The sequence below is a fragment of the Callorhinus ursinus genome, unplaced genomic scaffold (genome assembly GCF_003265705.2).
Source record: "Callorhinus ursinus isolate GAN/ISIS: 27379988/994484 unplaced genomic scaffold, GSC_fseal_2.0 scaffold303, whole genome shotgun sequence".
Classification (NCBI taxonomy): Eukaryota; Metazoa; Chordata; class Mammalia; order Carnivora; family Otariidae; genus Callorhinus; species Callorhinus ursinus.
Window position 1 is genome coordinate 1 of NW_027397358.1, and position 19,647 is coordinate 19,647.

At 41.2% G+C, this 19,647-nt stretch overlaps 1 long non-coding RNA gene across 1 annotated transcript; it reads right to left on the minus strand.

Annotated features, from left to right (window-relative positions):
* Window positions 1–2,371: 2,371 nt before the first annotated feature.
* On the minus strand, window positions 2,372–19,342 carry LOC141372009 (uncharacterized). Its single transcript, XR_012377363.1, has 3 exons — window positions 19,174–19,342; window positions 4,106–4,223; window positions 2,372–2,881 (listed from the first exon to the last, which is right to left on the minus strand). It is a non-coding gene; the product is annotated as an uncharacterized lncRNA (long non-coding RNA).
* Window positions 19,343–19,647: the final 305 nt, after the last annotated feature.

Consider the following 19,647-nt stretch of genomic DNA (forward strand, 5'->3'; position numbering starts at 1 on the left):
TAATGTAACATAATCATCACAGGAGTGATATCTGACCATATTCATGGGCTCCTCTTACACTGAACGGGAGGGGATTATACAAGGTTGAGGGTCACCTGGGGTCCTCTTAGAATTTTGCCTACCACAGTATGCCCTCTGGCTCCCAGTGATCCAGTCTGTCCCACATACAAAACTCATTCACTCCATCCCACAGTCTCCAAATTTTTCATGGTATTATGGCAAGAGCTCAAGTCCAAGAGCTCATCAAAACTGCACAGCTCAAAGTCCAGAATCTCATCATCCTAGTCATCCAAATCAGGCATGGATGTGGTTTCCTGGGTATAATCCATGCAGTACAACTCCCGGGGCACAATCCCTCTCCAGCTGAGGACTGGTGACACTAAAGTGACAGACAAGCTATCTTCCCCAACACACAACGGTGGGATGGGCACGAGGTAACAGCTAGAACACTCTGGTTGGAAAAGAGGGGCAGGGGTAGGAAGGCAGAAAGGAGTTAAGAGTCCCGAAGCAGTTTGGAAATCCAGCTGGGAGAACAACAGCCAGAATTCTTTGATAAAATTTCAAAGCCTAGAATAATCCTTGGTTTTTCAATTCCAGATCGGCACTAACACTCTGCTCAAGGCAATCTAGGTTTTTCCTATTATACTATCCAAATTCTGCTACCTCCAACTTCTCCCTTAGCCATATAGCCAAGTTTGTCATTTATATTTTCTTCTTTCCACGTAACCGCAGGCAACAATCTTGTTAAACTTTCTGCCACTACGTAGCAGGGATCCCCCTTCCTCCAGTTTCCAATAACGTGTCCCTTGCTTCCTTCTGAACCCTCACCAGCGATGTCCTTAAAGTTCAGATTTCTACTAACAGTCTGTCTGAGGCAATCAGGGCTTTCTCTAAGGCCACCTGGGCTTTCTTTAGCATGCACATCAAAATTCCTCCAGCCCTCGCCCACTACCCAGTGCCAAAGCCAGGCCTACATCTTTAGCTGTTTGCAGTGGCGGCACCCCACATTCAGGTACCAAAATCTGTATTAGCTTCCTATTGGTGTGGAATAAATGACCACACTCCTAACAGCCTAAAACAACCCCCATTTTATTAGCTCACAGTTGTGCAGGTCAGAAGTCTGTGCCCAGTGTGACTGGCTTCCCTGCTCCAGGTCTCACAGGGTGAGAGGGCAGTGGACTTGCTGCACCCCTTTCTGGAGGCTTTTGGGAAGAGTCCCTTCCAAACACATCCATGTTGTTGGCCGAATTCAGTTCCAGGCTGCTGGAGGACTGAGGCCCCTTTCTCTCGCTGGCCGTCAGCCAGGGACAGCACTCCTCTCCTAGAGGCTGCCTACAGTTCCTCACCATGTGGCCCCCTGAACATGCTCTCTCGTGCCTCAAATCTCTCTTTCGGAAGGGGGCCTAGGCCCTTGTGAGTGTTCCCCTGATTAGGTCTGGCCCACCCCCGAACAATCTCCCTAGCTTAAGGTCAGCTGATCTGCGGCCTTAATTACATCTGCAAAATCCTTTTTGCTATATAATTTCACATCATCATCAGAGTGCTATCTCCTCATGTCCACAGGTTCCATCCACACCCAATGGGAGGAGATTGTGCCAAGACAAGGGTCACTGGGCATCATCATGGAATTCTGGCTACCACACAATCCATGTACATAATCAAACAGAAGTGCAAACGTGTTCTCCAAAACACATGAATAAAAACGTTCACGGCATCATTATCGGTGATAGTCAGGAACTGGAAACAATCTGAACATCTATCAACAGCTGAGTGAATACATAGTGTGGTATACTCATAGTAGAGACTACCGTACAGACATGAAACAGGCAAATATATCCCTGTGTGCAACAACATGGGCAGATCTCAATATCAGAACATTGAGCAAAAGAAGGCAGGCATAAAAAGGCACATGATTGATAATTCTATTTGTAGAGAGTTTAAAAACAGCCCCCAAAACCCCTTACAGTGACATAGGTCAGAAGCGTGCTTAACTGTCAGGTGTAATCATTAGAGAAGGACACAGTTTAGGCTTCTGGGACACCAGTTATGTCGTATGTCTTGATCTCGGTGGTGGTTACATGCATGTGTTCACTTTGTGAAATGTCATCAAATTGCTGTCATTTATGACTAGTGCTCTCTCCTCTTTGTATGTTATACTCCAATAAAAAGAAAATCTACCAAAAATAGCGGGGAAAAACACATATAAAATGCAAAGTGGGGTGCCTGGGTGGCTCAGTCGTTAAGCGTCTGCCTTCGGCTCAGGTCATGATCCCGGGGTCCTGGGATCCAGTCCCACATCGGGTTCCCTGCTCCACGGGGAGGCTGCTTCTCCCTCTCCCACTCCCCCTGCTTGTGTTCCTTCTCTCTCTCTCTCTCTCTCTCTCTCTCTCTCTGGCAAGTAAATAAATAAAATCCTTTTTTAAAAAAATGCAAAAAGAACTGACAGAAACACACTTCAGAATCAAAATCCCTTACTCTAAGTCTGAAATCTCAAAGGCTATGAAAACCAGCGTTATTTTTCCTGTCTCATATGCACGTAAAACGTGACCCGAACTGACAGGAGGCTGTTTTTAGTCTTTATCCTTCTCAGCATGGATATTTGTGTTTCTCTATGGAAATATTGTCTTATTAGATTCAGCAGTGCTATTCCAGACCCTGCTTATGGCTCTTATGGAAAGTATGGTATATGAATTCTGCAACATCTGGTCCCAAGGGTTTCAGATAAGGGATTGTGGATGGGTAGTAGTAAAGGGTTTTAATGCAATTTTTGCAGCTGAAGGCAAGAACTAAGAAGGACCACAGACTGTTTGTCAGAGATGGACTGAATTTCTTGAATTTCTTCCCCAGCATTTCAAATGATATGTTTTTCTCCTCCTTGGCCCTATTGATAAAATGGATTATTAAAATACTAAAATATTTCTCAATATTACAATATCCTCTCAAGAAAAACTACCAGGATGTGGTAGATTTTCTATATATCGTTAAACACTACATACTCCAAATTGATGGATAAAACATTAAATCTACGCTCCTAAGTGAGATAGATCCATATTTCTGTGCGTGAGGGCACATGTGGGAGTGTGCACGTGGGCTTGTGCATTGTGCGTATATGTGGACCTGTGGGCTTGCGTCCACGTACCGTCTTTTCCGGGTCTGGGAATCAGGGTTTAGGCTATCTTTATTAAATAAACTTGGAAGATTTCTATCTTGGTTTCTAACTTCTAAATCAATTTAATAAGGCTTAGGAATCTGTGATTTCTGAAAAGAACTGGATGATGGTATTCATCTCTCCTTGTACTTGTCTCAGTAAGTTTGGTTCCCAAACCTAGTTGAAAAAAATAACACCATTTTCTGATAAAGCTGCGACTCTTCAAAAATGTACATTCCAGGATAGGCAGAGAACTATTCCACACAGGACATCGGTGCTGATATCAGATAGACTTGGGACACTGTCCAAGACCTTACTTGTGCATGACTTTTCAGCAAGTTACTTAATCTCTTTTAGCCTTAGTTTCTTCACTCGTGAAATGAGATTCTAGTCCCCTCTCTTTCATTGCTTCCCCAAGACTTAGGACAGGGCAATTTTCACATTATTACCCTAGCCAATTAGTGTGCAAACCTGCCACGATCGTAAGTAGTACATGCATATTAGTGACAGCTGACATCCACAAACAAATAGTTAACAAACAGTGACGGCTGACATCCACAACCGAGAGAGACTGTTTCAGGAGTTGTATGTATTTGGGGGTGTTTATTCAAGCTCCTTGAAATCATGCTTAGAATTGCTTTGTATTCTTCTACATAAAATCTCTGCAGACTATTTCTACATAAAATGCATCACCTATTTCTTAATTTTCTCAAAACACACACACACACACACACACATACACACACACACACACACACACGTGTGTGTGTGTGGGGGGAGATTTTAAAGGTTAAATGATACTAGCACTGAATGAAAGTAGGAAACACTTGATTCTAAATCCAACCCCTCCACAACCCCCTCCACACACACACTCTTCCCACCACAAACACCACACACTTCCTACTGGCTCGCTCAGACAAATACTTTCAACTTGCATCTGCTTCTCTTGGTACTTACCGTGATATTTGCAAATCATCGGTTTATAATGACTGTGCTGGGTTTCAAAAATGGTCACAAATGAGACTTCTGGTTTCAGCTCCAACATATAAAACAAGGTGGAAATCAGCAATCCCTCCTTAAAACAAGAAAACACTGCAAAAGCTGAAGCAACCTATTTTTTTTTTTTTTGACTCATCAGAGTGCTGGGGTGGCAGGGCAAACCACCACATAAAATCTCGAGAGAGTGTTGAATTCAGACCGTCGAAACTGAGATCTGCTTTCCTGCATCAGAATCCTCTGTAATCATAAACTGGTAAGAGCACTCAAATGGTAAAGAAGTTGAATTGCTTGAAGCTGAGTCTGGACTAACAGGAGAGTGAGAATCTGCTTCCCCTGCCACATCTCCACCCTGCCCCCCCTTCCATCCCCTGAGGTCTTAGGGGGCAGCCACATGTTCATGGTCTTTCACTCCAGGAAATGGATTTTCATGGTGAAGTTCTGAGAAAGGTGCCTTAGTTCTTCTGGCTGGAAGAGAGGAAGAGTAATCATTGTCAAAATAACCCCCAGAGCCTTCCCCATGACAGAGGCCTACTCTCCAGGGAAAACAATTGGCTAGAGCTTTACCCTAGGTGGAGGAAGGGTATTCCTCCCACACAGGCCCCCTCTAGACTTCCTGTCCCACCTGAGGGAATGGGGGTAGGCAATAGGGGTCAAGCCTTCCAGGAACTAATTTGAGAATACTGCAGCCAGGGAAAGGAGAGAGGGCATGGGAGAAGGCAACGCCACTAGAGATACACCTGTGAAGGCTGTAGCCCAGAGACCCGGCTCCCACTAAAAGACAAGAGATTTAACCATGAAGCTACAGAATTACCTCCCTCTCCCCACACCTTACCACATCAATGGGGTTCCAGAGAAATAACTGTGGATTATAGCTGAAAGCACTGCAAAACCGCAGATTCCAACAGGAGTGATTTGGGAAGCTCAAATTCAAGAGAGGGGACCAAAATAAGGACACTCGAAGAACTGGAAGCTTCTGGCACTTATAGCTACAGCAAACATAACACACAGCCCAGATTCCAAGCCAGATTAATATAAATATTCACACTAAATGCCTAGTTACCTCAGGTCCTATTACCCAAACATGTCTGGCTTTCAACAAAAAAATTACAAAGCGGGACGAAAATTAAGAGAATGAAGAGATAAAGCAAGCATCAGAGCCAGCCTCTGATATGACACCCATTTTGGAATTGTCAAATAGGGGATTTAACATAACTATGATTAATTTGTTAAGGGCTCTAATGGAAAAATAGGCAACATGCAAAAGCTGACGGGTAATGTAAGCAGAGAGATGGAAATTCTGAGCGAGAATTAAAAGGAAATACTAGAAAACTAAAACACAGTAACAGAAAGGAGGGTTTGTCAGTAGACTCAGCACAATGGAGGAAAGAATTGGTGAGCTTGAAGATAAGTCATAGGTCAATAAAACTTTCCAAACAGAAATGCTAAGAAATAATAACAGAAAAAGAAAAAAAAAAAAACCCATAACTGGACTTCCTGTCATGTGAAATTGGAAAACGTTTCACATATTAATCCAAATTCCAAAAAAGGAAAGAAGTAGAGATAACAGAGAAGAAGGAAAATTGGAAGCCATAAGGGCCAAGAACTGCCAAAATAAGTGACAGACACCAAATCATAGATTCAGGAATCTCAGTGAATACCAAGCAGCATATACACTAAGTACACACACACACACACACACACACACACACACACACACACACACACCCCTAGAGTTGTTATATTCAAACTGTATAAAATTAAAAACAACGAGAAAATGTTGAAAGAACAAACTAGAAGAGAAAATCATCTTACCTATTGAGGAATGTGAATAAAAATTACAACTGACTTCTCATCACGACCCATGCAAAGAAGGAGTAGAGTGAAATGAAATATTTAAGGTGCTGACTGAAAAGGAAAACCATCTACCTAGAAATCTATTTCCAGTAAAATATGAACAAAAAGTAAAAATTCTCTCAAAGAAAAGTTGAGCAAATTCATCTCCAGGAAATCTGCCTCGCAGGAAATGTTAAGAGACGTCCTGCAGGCAGAAGGAAAATAATACGGGTTGGAAACATGGGTCTACCTAACGAAAGGAAGAGACTCGTGAAGTAAAATGGAGGTTAAAAAAAAAAAAAAAAAAAAATTTCATGTTTCTTATTCCTGTGTCATCTGAAAGATGACTCTTCTCTAAAACAGGATAGCACAATGTACTGAGTCATCACAGCACACAGACAGATGAAAGGGAAGACAGAAGTATCCCAAGCAACGGGAGGGAGGAATTAGGAATACTCTATGATGAGGCACCTGCAGCACTACACGTGAAGCCATACAGTGTTATTTGAAGGTGGACTCAGCTTAGTAAAAGTGTATATTGTAAACTCTAGGGCAACCACTGGAAACAGTTTGAGGAGCAGTATAAGCAATAAGCTAAAAGAGGGGAAAACAGGTGCAAATATCAATCCAATTATATCAATAATGACTTTAAATGAGAATGGCCTAGGTACACCCGCTAAAGAGAGATTTTCTGAGTGGACACAAGAAAGACCCAAGTGTACCAAGTATAAGTTGCCTACAAGAACCTCACGCTCAACACAAAGGCGCAGATAGCTTAAAAGTAAAGGGACAGGAAAAAGTTTACCATGCTAACACCGAGCCTAAGCAAGGTGCAGGAGCTCCATTAATTTCAGATAAAGCAGACATCAGAACAAGGAAAACTGCCAAGTATAAAGAGGGGCATCACATAATGATTAAGGAGTCAATTCTCCAAGAGGACATTAACAATCCTAATTGTATAAGCCCCTACTAACAATGTTAAACGGTGTCAAAATATATGAGGCAAAACCTGATAAAAGGTCAAGGAGAGATACATAAATCCCTGATGGTAGTGAGAGATTTCAACACCCCTCTGTCACTAATTGGTAAATCAAGTGGGCAGACAAGCTGATACCGAAAAGATACAGATAACCTGAACAGCATTATCCATCAACTCAATCTACTTGACTTGTATAGAACACTCCACCACTCAACAAGAGCGGAATCCATAGCCTCTCAAGCTCACGGGGAACACTGACAAAGATAGACAATATGTGGGGACAGAAAACACACCTTTACACATATAAAGGAATAGGACTCATACAAAGTAGGTTCTCACACCACGGTGGAATCAAGCTAGAAATCAACAACAGAAAAGTAGATGGAGGGGCGCCTGGGTGGCTCAGTCGGTTAAGCATCTGCCTTCAGCTCAGGTCATGATCCCAGGGTCCTGGATCGAGTCCCGCATCGGGCTCCCTGCTCAGTCGGAAGCCTGCTTCTCCCTCTCCCTCTGCCTGCCGCTCTGCCTACTTGTGCTCTCTCTCTAGCTCTCTGTCAGATAAACAAATAAAATCTTTAAAAAAAGAAAAAAAGAAAAGTAGATGGATAAGCTGCCTATGTTTGGAAATGAAACAAAACATTTCTAATCGACACATGGACGAAAGAAGGAGGCTCCAGAAACACTTAAGGACATTTTGAACTAAATTCAAATGAAATAAAACTTATTAAAATTATTGTGAAACAGCAATACTTCAGAGGGAGATGAAATTTAGAGCATACATTCACATACTGGAGAAGAAGAACGATCTAAAATCAATAACCTTAAGAAAGTAGGAAAAGAGACCTATTTAAGCCTAAAGTAAACAGAAGGAAATCCATCATAAAAATCAGAGCAGAAAACCATGAAATCGAAAGCAGGAAAAATGTAGCAAAGATCAGTGACACCAAAAGCTGGTTCTTTGCAAAGGCCAATAAAAGAGGCAAACCTCTTTCTGGCCAAGAAAAAAAAAGAGAAGACACAACTTACCAATATCTGAGTGGAAAGAATGGACATCACCACTGATCCCGTGGGCATTAAAGGGATAATAAAGAAATGCCGTCGGCAATCCTATGCCTGCAAATTTGATCCATTAGAGGAGATGGCCAGATTCCTTGAAAGACATTAACCACCAAATCTCACGCAGAAAAATAGATAACCTGAACAGTTATATATTTATGCCCTGGGCCCAGACTCTTTCCTTGGTGAATTCCAAACAAACATTTAAAGAAAGAAAAAAATGATTCCAATTTGCCACCATCTCTTCCAGAAAACAGAAGCCGGGGAACACTTCCTAACTCATTCTCTGAGGTCTGCATTTCCCCTAATAGCAAGACAGACAAAGACATTGCAAGAAAGGAAAGCTACACACCATGATCTCTCATGAACACTGTCATAAAATTCCTCAACAACATATCAGCAAATTGAATCCAACAATGCATAAAAAGAACTGTATATCATGACCAAACGGGATATCTTTCAGGCACACAAGACCAGTTCAACATTTGAAAATCAATGGATATAGTTCACCTCATCAACAGGCTAAAGAACAAAACTCACATGGTCATATCTAGCGATGCAGACAGCAATTGATAATTCAACAGGCTTCATGTTAAAAACTCTCAGTAAACCAGGAATAGAGGGGAACATTCCCAACCTGATGAAAAAGATCTATGAAAAACCTACAGGTAACGTCATGCTGAAGGAAGACAGTCAGACGCTCCCCATCCCCCAGACATGTCCGCTGTCATCACTCCTATTCAACATGTAATGGAATCCCAGCTTGTTACATAAGAAAGGAAAGAGGAATTAAAAGGTGTACAGATTGGAAATGTTGAAATACAACAATGTTTATTTGCAGAGGACACGGTTATTTATGTAGAGAACGCCAAAGCATCTACAAAACACTGCTGCATTAATAAGGGAGTTTAGTACAGCCTCCACAATAGAAGGTACAATATACACATGGCAATTGCTTACCTATCTATATATGAACACTGAACAATCAGAATTTGATATATTTTTTAAAATTACCTTTTTTAAAAAAGTGATTAACTCGCATCAGGTCTTCAACCATGTCCATTTCTGAGTCTTCTCTCACAGTTACTGTTTGTTTGTTTGTTTGTGTTTCTAGTTCCAGTGTAGTCAAAAAACAGTGTTATATTAGTTTCAGGTGTACAAGATAGTGATTCAACAATTCCATATATTACTCAGTGCTCATCAAAATAAGTGTACTCTTAATCCCTTTCACCTATTTCACCTGGCCTCCCTTCTTCTGGTAACCATCTGCTTATTCTCTACAGTTAAGAGTCTGTTTCTTGGTTTGTCTCTTTTGTTTTCCGTTCACTTTTGTTTCTTAGATTCCACATATGAGTGAAATCATATGGTATTTGTCTCTCTCTGTCTTATTTTGCTTAGCCTTATACTCTCTAGATCCATCCATGTCATTGCAAATGGCAAGATTTCATTCTTTTATGTGGCTGAATAATATTCCTGTGTGTGTGTGCGTGCGTGTGTGTGTGTACCACATCTTTATCCATTCGTCTATTGAACATTTGGGCTCAATAATATTGCATTGTGTGTGTATACATATTTGTGTGTGTGTGTGTGTGTGCACGCGTGTGTGTGTGTATACAGGGATTCTACTTCTGGTGTTCTATATAAAACACACACACACACACACACACACACACATCTTTATCCATTCATCTATCAGTGAACATTTGGGCTACTTCCATAATTTAGCTATGGTAAATACTGCTGCAATAAACATAGGGGTACACATATCCCTTCGACCTAGTGTTTTTGTATTCTTTGGGTAAATACCCAGTAGTGCAATTACCGGATCATATGATAGTTCTATTTTTAATTTTTTGAGGACCCTCCATACTGTCCTTCCTCAGTGGCTGCCCCAGTTTGCATGCCCACCAACAGTGCACGAGGGTTCTTTTTCCTCTACATCCTCACCAACACTTGTTGTTTATGTTTTGGGCTTTAGCCACTCTGACAGGTATGAGGTGATAGCTCATTTTGGTTTTGATTTGCATTTCCCTGATGATGAGTGATGTTGTGCATCTTTTCATGTGTCAGTTGGTCATCTGTATGTCTTCTTTGAAGAAATGTGGGTTCATGTCTACTGCACAGTTTTTAATTGGATAAAGGGTTAGTATCCAACTAACATCCCCCACCCCCAAACTACCTTTTACAATAGCAACCCTATATATGAAGTACTTAGGTATAAATATAACAAATATATACAGGATCTGTTTGTGGAAAACCACAAACAATGATGTAGAAATCAAAGAAAATCTAGCTAAAAAGAGAGATATTTCATATACATGGACTGGAAAACTCGCACTTGTTAAAATTTCAATTCTTCCCAGACTTATCTATAGAAACAACAGAATACCCATCAAAATTGCAGCAAGCTCTGTGACGATACTGACATACTGATCTAAAACTTATATTGGAAACCAAAGGCTCTAGAATAGATAATTCTGAAAAACTCTGAAAAAGAAGAATTCACAACTCTGAAAAAGGAGAACAAAGGTCCAGGGCTCATATCATCTGATTTCAAGACTTATTATAAAGCTGTAATAATTAAGACAGTGTGGTATTGGCAAAGAACAGACACAGAGTTCAGTGCATCAGAACAGCAGACCTGTAACAGACCTGCACAAAAATGACTCAGTTGAACGTGACAAAGATACAAGCACAATTTGATGGAGAAAGAATAGTCTTTTCAATAAATGGTGCTGGAAAAAATTGGAGTCCTAGGACAAGAAAGTTTAGCCGAGCCCCAGACCTGACACTTTTACACAAATTAACTCAAAATGGACCAAGGGTCTATATTTAAAGTTCAAAATATAAAGCATCTGGGAGGAAATGTAGGAGAAAATCAACATGACTTTGTGTTTGCTGCTGAGCTTTTATACAGAACACCAGAAGTAGCATCCATGAAAAAGAAAAAAAAGAAAGCTGAGTTGGACTTTATTAAAAATAAAAAACTTGCACTCTGCAAGAGAGGCTGTTAAGAAATGAAAGGCAAATAGAGACTGGAAGAAAAATATTTGCTACAACTCATATCTGATAAAGGGAATTGTATCCAACATCTCCAAAGTCTAGCGAAACAAAAGCAAAAAATGAACTTTTGGGACTTCATCAAGATAAAAACCTTCTGCACAGCAAAGGAAACAGTCAACAAAACAAAGAGGCAACCCTCAGAATGGGAGAAGATATTTGCAAATGACACTACAGACAAAGGGCTGATTTCCAAGATCTATAAAGAACTTCTCAAACTCGACACCCAAAAAACAAATAATCCAGTCAAAAAAATGGGCAGAAGACACGAACAGACACTTCTCCAAAGAAGACATACAAATGGCTACCAGACACATGAAAAAATGTTCATCGTCATCAGCCATCAGGAAAATTCAAATCGAAACCCCACTAAGATACCACCTTCCACCAGTTAGAATGGCAAAAATTGACAAGGCAAGAAACAGCAAATGTTAGAGAGGCTGTGGAGAAAGGGGAACCCTCTTACACTGTTGGTGGGAATGCAAGTTGGTACAGCCACTTTGGAAAACAGTGTGGAGGTGTCTCAAAAATTTAAAAATAGAGCTACACTATGACCCAGCAATTGCACTCCTGGGTATTGACCCCAAAGACACAGATGTAGTGAAAAGAAGGGCCATATGCACCCCAATGTTCATAGCAGCAATGTCCACAATAGCCAAACTGTGGAAAGAGGCGAGATGCCCTTCAACAGATGAACAGATAAAGAAGATGCGGTCCATATAGACAATGGAATATTACTCAGCCATCAGAAAGGATGAATACCCAACTTGTGCATCAACGTGGATGGGACTGGAGGAGATTATGCTAAGTGAAATAAGTCAAGCAGAGAAAGTCAATTATCACATGGTTTCACTTCTTTGTGGAACATAAGGAATAGCATGGAGGACATTAGGAGAAGGAAGGGAAAATGAAGGCGGGGAAATCGGAGGGAGAGATGAACCATGAGAGACTATGGACTCTGAGAAACACACTGAGGGTTCTAGAGGGGAGGGGGGTGGGGGTTGGGTTAGCCCAATGATGGGTAATAAGGAGGGCACGTACTGCATGGGGCACTGGGTGTTATGCACAAACAATGAATCGTGGATCGCTACATCAAAAACTAATGATGGATTGTATGGTGACTAACATAACAGAATAAAATAAAATAAAATCTTTTAAAAAAGAACTGATATAACTCAACTAATAAACAAATAACTCAATGACAAATGGGCAAAAGATCTGAACAGACACCTCACCAATTAAAATATCCAAATGGCAAGTGAGCATATGAAAAGATGATCAAGATCATTTGGGATGTGGGGAATGCAAATTACGGTAATAATGAGAGAACACTACACATTACTCAGACGGCTAAGACCTGGAAAACTGACAAAACCTACTGCTGGTGAGCATGCAGAACAAGAGGAGCAGTCGTTCATTTACGGTTGGAGCTCTAAATCGCACAGCAACTGAAGAAGACAGTTTGATAGGTTCTTACCAAAGTCAAAGAGAGTCTTACAGTAACAGGAGCCAATAATCAAACCCTTAAGTATTTGCCCAACTGATTTAAAAACTTATCTCCTGTCAAATAAAAATCAGCCTCCAGAACTAATCCAGAATTAATAAGGAGAACACTCTTCAAGGGATGGTGGTAAGGAAAAGGGGTGGGGAGAGGCACTGTTATAACAGAGAGAATACTCTGACCATAAGATCAGCAAGCATCCCAAGAGTTAGGCCGAAAGGCTCTTTCCTTTATAGAGAGGACACAGAGAACCCAGGGTGGAGGAATGGAATGAAAGGGTGGTGTGAACAGGCAGCGAATCAAGGAATGCTTCACCCTGAAGCCAGCCTACTCTCAGAAGGGCTGTGCGCTGGCTCCGACTGCCGGGGGTCAAAGTTCAGGAACCCAGGGAAAGGACAGAACCTTAAGCAGAGTCTGATTAACAAGTATTTTGCTCCAGGTGTTCAGTAAACACAAGTAGCTCAGCTGATCATTTATGAGCTGAGGAATGGGAGTTCGGAGGGACCGTGTCTGGTTTTGTCACAGCAAACAAGGGGGCGCCTGTGAATCTCACCTGAGTCATATGGCAAAGGAAGACTCCTTGCAGTAAGCACTTTCCTAGAACACAGACTGGGGAGATCTCTTAACCTTCATTGTTTTCCAGGATCACAGGGTGGCAGCAAAGCCCACCATTGTCAGTCCGCACACAATCCTACACACCAATGTCTATAGCACCTTTATTCATAATTGCGAAACAGGGAGCAACCAAGATGTGCATCAACAGATGGATGAATAAATGATCTTGGTGCTGGGGTAGTCCGGTGAAGGGTATTAAGGAGGGTACGTGTGGTAATGAGCACTGGGTGTTATACACAAATAATGAATCATTGAACACTACATCAAAAAAATATGATCTTGGTGCATCCACACGATGGAATACTATTTGGCAAAAGAAAGGAATGATCTTTCAAGCCACTGACAGACATGGATGAATCCTAAATTCCTATTGATAACTGAAAGAAGCCAGTCTCAAATGGCTACGTGTGTGTGTGTGTGTGTGTGTGTGTGTGTGTGTGTATTCTCTGTGTGATCCAATTACAAGGAATTGTGGAACAGGCAAAACTAGAGATAGTGAAGTGGTCAGTGCTTGGCAAGAGTTGTGGGAGGGGAACTTGAACAGGTAAAGGAGCTTTGAAAGTATTATAGAGGAGTGTTATGGACTGAACCTGTGTGACCCCAGCCTTCAGAAGTCATATGTGAATTCTAACCTCCAATGTGATGGTATTTGGACGTGGCCATTAACTAGGTTTGGATGTGAGTATGGCCATGATGATGAGAGTAGTACTGTCTTTGTAAGTAAAGGAAATGCCCAAAGCTCTCTCTCACTCTGTCAAGTGAGGACACAACTAGAAGGAGGCCATCTTCAAGCCAGAAAGACTGTACTCATGCAGAACACTCTGGTGTTCTGGTATCCTGATCTTTGCCTTCTAAGCCTCCAGAACTGTGAGAAATAAATATCTGTTGTTTGAGCCACCGAGTATATGGTATTTTGTTATAGTAACCTGAGCAGACTAAGACTGTGTGATGTTTGATTGGTGTTTACATAACACTATGCAGTTGTCACAATCCATAGAGACTTAGAGCACACAGGATGAAATTTAATGTATCCAAAATTTTAGAACATCATTAAAGAATTCAGGAATATCAGAACGGAATGCAGAAAGTGACAAAAAGTTCTGACCGTATTTCAAATGCATGGAAAAAAAAAAACAAAAAATAAAACCTCACTGAAGGTTGTGAGGGAAACAGTGTTAACCTAAGCAACTTTGGAAATGAAAGAACGTGCTAAAAGATGAAATGACTACCTACATCCTTGGAGAAAATATTTTCAAACCACACATCTTAAAAAGGATTAGTACTGGAATTTACAAAAACTCTAAACTTGACAACAACAATAGCATCGAAAGAATAAAATACTTACAAATAAACTGAACCAACGAGGTGAAAGTTTTATACGCTGAAAACTACAAAAAACTGGGGGGCGCCTGCCTGGGTGGCTCAGTCGGATGAGCGTCTGCCTTCGGCTCAGGTCATGGACCCGGGGTCCTGGGGTCCTGGTGTCGAGCCACCCGTCAGGCTCCTTGCTCAGCGGGCAGTTTGCTTCTCCCTCTGCCTCTCTCCCCGCCGCCCACCCCCCCAACCAGCCCATGCTCTCTCTCGCTCTCTCGCTCGCTCATTCTCTCTCAAATAAATAAAAATAAAATCTTAAAAAAAGAAAACTACAAGAAAATGCTGAAAGGAATTTTAAAAGGACATCAATTAATGGAAAGACACACAATGTTCATTTATTGGAAGACTTGATGCTGTTAAGATGTCAATAGTACCCAAAGCGTTCTATAGATTTAATGCAGTACCTGTCAGAATACCAATGACATTTTTTTGCAGATATAGAAAAATCCATCTTACAGTTCATATGGACTCTCAAGGGACCCCCAACAGTTTGGGAAAGAATGAACAAAGGTGGAGGATTCACACTTCCTAATATCCAAACTTACTGCAAAGGTACAGTAATCAAAAGAGGGTGGTTCTGGCATAAAGACAGACACACAGACCAATGGAATAGAATAGTCAGAAGTAAACCTTTGTGCGTGGGGTCAGTTGATTTTGAGCAAGGGTGCCAAGGTCATTCGATGGGAAAAGGACAGTCTCCTCAACAAATGGTGTTGGAAAACCTGGAAGTCCACATGCAAAAGAATAAAGGTAGGCCATGAAGGTAGGCCACGTGGTGTATACGTACAGTGGATTACTTTTCAGCCTTAAAAATGAAGCAACTTCTGCAACATGTGACAATATGCATGAACCCTGAGGATAGTATGCTAAGTGAAATAAGCCAGACCAAAAAAAGACAAGTACTGCGTGATCCCGCTTCTAAGGGGTAGCTAAGATAGTTAAATTCATAAAATCAAATTGGAATGGTAATTAACAGGGAAGGACTCAGGGGGAGGGGAAACTAGGCAGTTATTAATTATTAGGCAGTTATTAATCCACGGGCGTAAAGTTTCAGTTAAGTAAAATGAATAAACTGTAGAGATCTTCCATACAACATTGCACCTAAAGTCACCAATAACGTACAGTTAAAATTTGTTAAGAGGCTAGATCTCATGGTAAGTGTCCTTATGACAAGCAAAGCTTTTGTCTAAAACTTGCACTTCATCAAACAGTCTTACTTGCATTGGCAATAAATGCTGGATAAGCATTTATTCAGCACTACTGTGTTCCAGGCACTGTGGATTTCAAAATCTGGTCCCCTCAAGGAGCTCAGACAGATGGAAGAGATAGCTGAGTAAACAGATTATTCCAAGAGAACATTGAGAGCATTAGGATGGCAATACAACACTTTGAGTACTAGGAAAGCACAGAGATGGAACATTTAACCCAGCCAGCTCATCAGGAGGCTTACAGAAGTCTTCTTGAGCAGATGGCTTCTGACCTGTATGGAAAGATAAACAGAAACTAGTACAGTGAAAATCATTTCAAGTATAGGGAAGAACATTTTTTTAAAGTGCCCAGAAATGAGAGAAAGTATGACGCTTTCAGACAACTGGGATATTCCGTAGGATTCATGGATCATAGGGCGCAACGACTGGGAAGGGTAGGGGTTGAAGACAGACAAGGCTGAAATCGTAGGAAGGGAGTATATCCTAGAGGACTTTATATTCATGCTAAGAAGTCTGGGCCATCCTGACAGCAAGGGGAGTCATGGACTATTATAGAGCAAAGGAGTGCTTTTGTCCAGTTCTGTGATGATAAAAATGATTTAATATTCATTTCTTCCATTTTTAGATGTTCCCGTAATGTGAATTTTGTGGTTGTGGAATGAGAGAATTTGGGATATCATACTTTGTTCTACTTGAACATCTACTATGTTGCCATGCGTTATAGAAGCAATTTTTCAGGTACAGGACCTTATCTAATCTTCCCGATGTTGACAAGGTGTTGTTATTCCTGTTTGACAGATCAGGAAACTGATGTTCAGAGAGGTCAGCAGACGTATCCACAGTTTTAGAGGTGGAAAGTGAAAGGTACGCGATGGAGGCCATCATTCCAGGTAATGTGCTCAGTCTTTCCTTTAACCTCTGCCTCTGCTATCTTCTAGTTCGCCACAACTCTTGTATTCACAAGAGGGGCAATTGGGTGGGAAGCCATGGGAAATAAGGTTGAGGGATACTTTGGTATAAGATAATAGCACTGGCAACAATTCAGAAAACAGTGGCTACAAAGAAATAAAAGGTATTCAAATTGGCAAAGAAGAAGTCGAACTCTCTCTTTTCACAGATGACATGATACCTTATGTGGAAAACCCAAAAGACTCTACCCCCAAATTACTAGAACTCATACAGCAATTCAGTAATGGGGCAGGATACAAAATCAATGCACAGCTAAGATAGTTAAATTCATAAAATCAAATTGGAATGGTAATTATACACTAACAACGCAACTATAGAAAGAGAAATTAGAGAAACGATTCCATTTCTTTCTTATACAGTAACAACGCAACTGTAGAAAGAGAAATTAGAGAAACGATTCCATTTACAATAGCACCAAAAACCGTAAGATACATCAGAATAAACCTAACCAAAGAGGTAAGGATCTATACTCTAGGAACTACAGAACAGTCATGAAAGAAATTGAAGAAGACACACAAAGATGGAAAAACATTCCATGCTCATGGATCGGAAGAATAAACATTGTTAAAATGTCTATGCCACCCAGAGTAATCTATACCTTCAATGCCATCCCGATCAAAATTCCAATGACATTTTTCAAAGTGCTGGAACAAACAATCCTAAAATTTGTAGGGAATCAGAAAAGACCCCGAATTGCCAAGGAAATACTGAAAAAGAAAAACAAAGCTGGGGGCTTCACGTTGCCCGATTTCAAGCTATATTACAAAGCAGTGATCACCAAGACAGCAGGGCACTGGCACAAAAACTGACATATAGACCAATGGAAGAGAATAGAGAGCCCAGATATGGACCCTCAACTCTATGGTCAAATAATCTTCGACAAAGCAGGAAAAAACATGCAATGGAAAAAAGACAGTCTCTTCAATAAATGGTGCTGGGAAAATTGGACAGCCACATGCAGAAGAATGAAACTGGACCATTCTCCAACCCCATACACAAAGATAAACTCAAAATGGATGAAAGACCTCAATGTGAGACAGGAATCCATCAAAATCCTAGAGGAGAACATAGGCAGTAACCTCTTTGATATCGGCCACAGCAACTTCTTTCAAGAGACATCTCCAAAAGCTAGTGAAACAAAAGCAAAAATGAACTTTTGGGACTTCATCAAGATAAAAACCTTCTGCACAGCAAAGGAAACAGTCAACAAAACAAAGAGGCAACCCACAGAATGGGAGAAGATAATTTGCAAATGACACTACAGATAAAGGGCTGGTATCCAAGATCTAAAAAGAACTTCTCCATCTCAACACCCAAAAAACAAATGATCAGTCAAAAAATGGGCAGAAGATATGAAAAGACACTTCTCCGAAGAAGACATACAAATGGCTACCAGACACATGAAAAAATATTCATCAACATTAGCCATCAGGAAAATTCAAATCAAAACCACATGGAGATACCACCTTACACCAGTTAGAATGGCAAAAATGGACAGGGCAAGAAACAACACATGTTGGAGAGGTTGTGGAGAAAGGCGAACCCTCTTACACTGTTGGTGGGAATGCAAGTTGGTACAGCCACTTTGGAAAACAGTGTGGAGGTGCCTCAAAAAATTAAAAATAGAGCTACCCTATGACCCAGCAATTGCACTCCTGGGTATTGACCCCAAGGACAAAGATGTAGTGCAAAGAAGGGCCATATGCACCCCAATGTTCATAGCAGCAATGTCCGCAATAGCCAAAATCTGGAAAGAGCCGAGATGCCCTTCAACAGACGAATGGATAAAGAAGATGTGGCCCATATAGACAATGGGATATTACTCAGCCATCAGAAAGGATGAATGTCCAACTTTTACATCAACATGGATGGGACTGGAGGAGATTATGCTAAGTGAAATAACTCCAGCAGAGAAAGTCAATTATCACATGGTTTCACTTATTTGTGGAACATAAGGAATAGCGTGGAGGACCTTAGGAGAAGGAAGGGAAAAATGAAGGGGGGGGGCAATCGGAGGGAGAGATGAACCATGAGAGACTATGGACTCTGAGAAACAAACAGGGTTTTGTCGGGGGAGGGGGGACTGGTTAGCCCGGTGACGGGTATTAAGGAGGGCACGTACTGCATGGAGCACTGGGTGTTATATGAAAACAATGGATCGTGGATCACCACAAAAAAAACTAATGATGTATTGTATGGTGACTGACATAACCTAATAAAATTAGAAAAAAAAAAGAAAGAAAGAAAATAGTGGCTACTAATCCTGGGCTGCAGGGGTGGTTTCAATATCCGCAAATCAGTCAACCTGATACCCCACATTAATAAAAGAAAGGATAAGAACCACATGACAGATGCAGGAAAAGCATTTGACAAAGTACAGCATCCTTTCTTGATAAAAACCCTCAACAAAGTACGGATAGAAAGAACATACCTCGGGACGCCTGGGTGGCTCAGTCAGTTAAGCGTCTGCCTTCGGCTCAGGTCGTGATCCCAGGGTCCTGGGATCGAGTCCCGCATCGGGCTCCCTGCTCAGCAGAGAGCAGGTTTCTCCCTCTGCCTGCCGCTTTCCCTGCTTGTGCTGGCTCTCTCTCTCTCTGACAAATAAATAAAACTTAAAAAAGAAAGGAAGAAAGGAAGAACATACCTCAATATTGTAAAGACCGTATACAAAAAGACCCACAGCTAATACCATCCTCAATGGGGACAAACTGAGACCATTTCCCCTAAGGTCAGGAACATGACAGGGATGTCACCTCTCACCACTGTTGTTCAACATAGTACTGAAAGTCCTAGCCTCAGCAATCAGACAACAAAAAGAAATGAAAGGCATCCAAATTGGCAAGGAAGAAGTCAAACTGTAAGTCTTCGCAGACCACATGAAACTCTAATGTAGGCACGTGATGTG